Here is a 6,390-nt window from a genome sequence, read left to right as displayed (position 1 = left end):
GTGGTACTACGGAAGCCTCCATGATTGAGCACTCCTGAAAGTAGTGTCGCAGTTTGCGGGATGCCATAAAGACCGCATATGCTATCTTTTGACAATGCAGGTATAAGGAACGTCGATACATAATACATTAGTTTTTGAAGCGGGAATTTATGTCCCTCCTCATCCCATTCGACGACGAGCACCGCACTTACCACCTGGTGAGTTACAGATATGTAGAGAAGCATCGGTTCACTGACGCTTGGTGCAGCCAGGATTCGGTTACTTGCTAACAGAGCCTTTATTTCTTCCAGTCCGGTTGTGGCAGCGTCCGTCCACACGAAGTGGTCAGTACGGCGTAGCAAAAGATATAATGGCAACGCCTTTTCCCCTAGTCTGGAGACAAAACGGCTTCACGCTGCCACGCACCTAGCTAATTTTTGGACCTGCTTGAGGTCTGTTGGTGTTGCCAACTGTGACAGGGCTCGGATTTTAGCGGGGTTTGCTTCGATTCCTCTATTGGAGACGATGAACCCAAGCAGTTTTCCGGCTGGAACGCCGAAAACGCATTTTTCCGAATTGAGGCGTATGTTGTATGCTTGGAGGTTGTCGAATGTAAGGCTTAAGTCATCCACCAATGAATAGACATGTTTGGTTTTGATGACTACGTCATCTACATATGCCTCCACAGTTTTGCCGATCTGTTTTTTCAGGCATGTTTGAATCATGCGTTGGTAGGTTGCGCCAGCGTTCTTGACCCTGAAAGGCATAGTGTTGAAGAACAAGGGACCATACGGAGTGATGAATGCCGTGGCAGCTTGGTCGGATTCTTTCATCTTAATTTGATGATATCCGAAATATGCATCGAGGAAGCACAAGGAATCGTGCCCTGCGGTTGTGTCAATAATCTGGTCGATTCGAGGTAGTGGGAAGGGGTCCTTAGGGCAAGCCTTGTTAAGGTCTTTGAAATCGACACACAGGCGCCAGGATTTATCCATCTTAGGTACCATGACCAGGTTTGCTAGCCAGTCCGGATGTTTGATCTCTCTGATAAACCCGGCTTCAAGTATCTTGGCTAGCTCCTCCCCCATATCCTGTCATTTGGGTTCAGAGAATCAGCATAGAGTTTGTTTGACTGGTTTGTATCCTTTCAGCATATTGAGACTATGCTCGGCCAGTTCGTGGGATACTTGGCATATCCTAAGGGTGCCAGGCAAAAATGTCCCAGTTCTCACACAGGAATGCGCGTAATGCGGCGTCCACCATCGGATCCAGCTGTGCCCCAATGGAAGCTGCTTTCTTGTGGTCTGTCGGGTGGACCTGAAATTTGACTATTTCATCCGCTGGCTTGAAGGAAGTAGATTTGGGTCTCTTATCGAGGATTACATCGACCCTATCTATTGTAGAACATAGAGTGGTCAATTTCTCGGCCTCTAGGGCCTCGGACAATGCCTGAAGGGCCAGAGAGGAAGTTTTCTTTTTGGCGCGGAGTGCTATGTCCGGATCACTAGTGACAGTGATAATTCCATTGGGCCCGGGCATTTTGAGCTTCATATACCCATAATGGGGTAAGGCCTGGAAGCGCGTGAATGCGTCTCGCCCCAGCAAAGCATGATACCCACTGTTGAATGGTGCCACATGGAAGAGTAACTCTTCAGACCTATAGTTCTCCGGCGTGCCGAATACTACGTCGAGTTTGATTTTTCCCGAGCATCTGGCTTCTCGACTGGGAATAATACCGCGAAAGGTTGTGTTACTTTTCTCAATGTGACTCTTATCCATTTGCATTTTATTAAATGTGTCCACGTAAATGAGGTTCAGTCTGCTACCGCCTTCCATGAGCACTTTAGTGAGCCGAAAGTCGTCTACGATTGGGTTTAGGACCAAAGCGGCTGGTGTCTGGACTGAGCGATCTCTTGGTTTGTCATCAGTGTTGAAAGTGATCGCCGTGTCGTTCCAAGGATTTACTGCTGCCACGTGGCAGACTTCGTCGAGGTCGCGGAGCGCCCTCTTGCGCCGATTATTCAAAGAAAAGGTCTCGAAGACCGTGAATACTTTGGGATCATTGTCCTCCAAAGAATAGTTCTCTTGAGTGTTGTTAGTGAGGAGACCCTCCCCGTTCTTGGCCACCTGCCGGAGTATCCAACATGCTCGAAGGTTATGTGTTGGCTCATTGTCCAGCGTCATGTGAATTTTGCAGGGCTTGTCGAGCCATTCCTCGAGGACAGTTCTATGCCCGCAACGGGTTTAATTTTCTTGTCCACGGGATGGTGATTGGGTGCTCCATGGGGGTGCATCCTCTTTGCCCGTCCAGGGGATGGCCTAAGGGCCTGCGGTTCCCAGCGGGTTGTCTGAGTTTTCCAGGTTCTTTCCATTGCCCGGTACTTCTGTACTATGTGTGCCAAATCGGCAAAGTGCAGTACGCGACAACGGTTGAGGGCATTAAGGATTCCCTCATCCGTGCAATTGTTGCAAAATACCGGCATCGCATCATCATCACATCAATCCTTGATCTTGTTTTTAACAAGTAGGAATCTAGCCCAAACGTGGTGGATTGTTTCCTGAGGCTGCTACCGCACATACATTAAGTCACATATATCCGGAGGACCGCAGTTGCTTGGGGAATATTTCTTGTGGTGGGTGGGTGGGTTCAAATCCGAACCCTGACCCACTGAGAAGTCCGGATTCTGAGAAATTTCTGAGGTTACAGGCCTGGGCTCTGGAGCATCCGGTGTGTTTTTAGGCTCAGCCCCTGATTCCATGTTCGGAGGACGAGAATTGTCTTCCAAAAGATGGGAGTCCGGTTCTCCAGACTCGGAAACCCGAACATACTTTGTTCTCAACATAGGAGAAGATTCATTGTTGGCTTGTTCCTCCACGATTGCCACGTGATGGATGATCGGCGGAGATCTGATTTCTCTCTGATCAGGTTTAATCCCAATCTGATCATAGTCGGTTGCGACCCCCAGGGCAGCGATGTGATCTAGTAGTTCGTTTAAAGCCAATACATCTGTCAGATCCATCTTGTCGGAATATTTAGGGCCAACGTGGAGGCGACTTTTGGCAATGAGTTGGGTTGCTTCTGGCTTAACGGTCAGGCGAGCGCCCATGATGAAGCTGCCGAGCCGGAGAGTTTGCCCTAAAGCTAGGGCCTCTCTGGAAGTGACGCTGTCTTTGATGACAAGGCAAGCCATCAATCCTTCTGCCGACGGCATAGAGGAACTCTCAATGAAAGCGCCAATGTCGGTGTCAAAATCGGCAGATCCCGGGTAGGGGGTCCCGGACTGTGCGTCTGAGGATCGAAGGTAACAGGAGGCAGGGGACACGATGTTTACCCAGGTTCGGGCCCTCTTAATGGAGGTAATACTCTACATCCTGCTTGATTGACTTTGATAAGTATAGGGGTTACAAGAGTTGATCTACCTTGAGATCATAATGGCTAAACCCTAGATGCCTAGCATGTATGATTGTGATTGCCCCTAACGAGTAAACCCTCCAGTTTATATAGGCACCGGGGGGGACTAGGGGTGTACAAAGTCAGTTTACAAAGGAAGGAAACTACACATACGGACGCCAAGCTTGCCGAACACGCAAAGGAGAGTCCCATACGGAGACGGGAGAAGGCCTTCGGTTCTGTATCTTCACGGCCCATCAGTTTGGCCCATGTCACATAGGCCGGCTCCCCGAGGACCCCATTATCCAGGACTCCCTCATCCGCCGCCAAGATACTTACTCCCGCTACCAAGGAGAAGATCGGTAAGGCTTCAGCCGCTGTCAAGGCTCCTGGCTCCGGCAAGGGCTCCTGCACTCACTCCGGCAAGCGTGCCTCTTCGAAGTGTTGTGTTCCTGCTGAGGATGTGCCAGAGTGCTCTACCAGCAAGAGCAAGAAGTCCAAGGCGGCCCCACCAGAGACCAAGAAGGTACCCGTCAAGGAAGATGGCACGGGCGGAGCTTTTACCATAAGCTTTACCCTTGACAACAAATAGGAAAGCACGCTCATCACCGTCCTGCGGGCGAATGTCCATGTGTTTGCATGGCAAGCATCCGACATCCCCGGTGTTCCCAGGGAGGTGATTGAGCACCACCTTACTGTTTGTCCCCATGCACGGCCCGTCAGGCAGAAGGTCAGAAAGCAAGATTTGGAGCGACAAGAGTTCATCATCGAGGAGATCAGGAAGTTGGAAGCGGCAGGCTTGGTCAAGGGAGTACTCCAGCCGACGTGGTTGGCCAAACCAGTAGTAGTTCGTAAGGCGAATGGAAAATGGAGGCTGTGTATTGACTTTACTGATATCAATAAAGCATGTCCAAAGGATCCTTTCCCATTGCCACGCATCAACCAGATAGTGGACTCCACTGCCGGGTGCGACCTATTGTCGTTCCTTGAAGCCTATTCAGGATATCATCAGATCTTCATGAAGAAAGAAGATGAAGAAAAGACCACGTTCATCACCCCATGTGGTACGTACTGTTTCGTACGAATGCCTTTCAGGTTGAAAAGCGCTGGTTCAACATTCGCCCCGAGCAGTCCAAATTGGTTTTGAGCCTCAGCTACATAGAAATATGGAAGCCTATATGGATGATATAGTGGTCAAAACCAAGGACAAGGCCACGCTCATGCAGGATCTATAGGCAACCTTTGCAAATTTGCGCAAGATCAACCTCAAGCTCAACCCGGAGAAGTGTGTGTTCGCCGTCCCATCCGGCAAACTTCTTGGGTTCTTTGTGTCTCAACGCGGAATCAAAGCGAATCCCGCTAAGATCAAAGCGATTGAGCAGATTAAGGCGCCAAAATGGGTCAAGGACGTTCGTAGGCTCGCCAGCTGCGTTGCCGCCCTGAGTAGGTTCCTCTCCAAATCTGCTGAGCATAGCCTCCCCCTTTTTCAAGATTTTGAAAAAGGTGGGTTCAATGAAATGGACTTCGGAGGCAGAGGCAGCACTACAAGATTTGAAGAGGTACCTCTCCTCTACGCCGATACTAGTCGCGCCCAGACCGCAAGAACCGTTGCTACTATATTTAGTAGCAACGAATCAAGTGGTTACTGCTGCGCTACTGGCGCAGAGAGAGGTGGAGGAAGAGGCAACAGCAGCGGCGAGGCCGTCGGATAAGGAGCCGGGGCTGGCAGGGCCTGACGCCGGCGAGGCAGAACCCCTGGCAGAGCCCAGTCCCACAAGACAGAGTCTGTGCAGATGAGCGAAGTAAGACAGAAGAAAAAGGTGGTGCGGCACCCAGTCTATTTTCTCAGCTCCATCTTGCAGGGGGGCTAGATCAAGATATTCTGGCATGCAGAAGTTGCTTTTCAGCCTTCTTATGGCCTTGAGAAAGCACGTCACTATTTCCAAGCACATGAGATCACTGTCGTCACACGCCTCCCGTTGTAGCGAATCTTGCACAACCCGGATGCAATTGGGAGGATTATGGAGTGGGCGTTGGAATTGTCAAGTTTTGGCCTCAAGTTTGAAAGAACTTCGACGATCAGGAGTAGAGCCTTGGCAGAGTTCATAGCAGAATGGACATCCATGCCTGACAAAGAAGTTCAAGAGACCACTCTTCCCGGCAAAAAGGCAAGTAGTCATTGGATTATGTACTTTGATGGGGCTTTCTCATTGCAAGGTGTTGGTGTCTGCGTGCTACTCGTCACACCCACCGGAGAGTGCCTCAAGTACGTAGTCCAGATGCACTTTCCCTGGGAAAGGTCAACGAACAACACTTCAGAGTACGAGGGGCTGCTTGTCGGTCTTAGGATTGCGGCGGACCTCGTAATTAGAAAGCTCATCATCAGAGGTGATTCACAACTTGTCGTCAAACAAGTCAACAAGGATTATCAGAGCCCGCTGATGGAGACCTACGTCGATGAAGTGAGGAAGTTCGAAGAGCGCTTTGATGGTCTGCAAGCAGAGCATGTTCCTCAAGCGAAGATCAGCATTGCCGATGACTTGTCAAAACGCGCTGCCCTCAAGTTGCCTGTGGAACCAGGTACCTTTGTGCGTCAATTAACCCAGCCATCCGTTAAACCATCAGCAAGATAGAACAAGCGAAGGAAAGCGGGCCCCCGCAAGTACTTTCCCACAGAGCTCCCAGGAGCCGCCGGCAAGGAAGTTGCCGAGTACCCCGAGCTTGCCGGGGAGCAGCAGCCTCCGGCAGGACCCCAAGTCCTTGTCGTGGAGACAGCTGCCCCTGCAATAGAAGACATGCCTTTATTCCTTGCCGTCGAGCCTCGGGCTTCAGCATGGGGACGACATACTATTTGTTTCCTCCAAACAGGAGAGCTCCCTGAGGAACAGGAAGAAGCAGAAAAAGTAGCCCGTCGGTCCAGCATGTACCAGTTTGTGGATGATGTCCTATATAGATGGAGACCAAACAACGTGAAATTGAAGTGTATTCCACGGGAGGACGGACTAGGGCTGTTGGCAGAG

This window comes from Triticum dicoccoides, chromosome 5B (genome assembly GCF_002162155.2).
Source record: "Triticum dicoccoides isolate Atlit2015 ecotype Zavitan chromosome 5B, WEW_v2.0, whole genome shotgun sequence".
In the NCBI taxonomy this organism is placed as follows: Eukaryota; Viridiplantae; Streptophyta; class Magnoliopsida; order Poales; family Poaceae; genus Triticum; species Triticum dicoccoides.
This window is presented reverse-complemented; position numbering follows the sequence as displayed.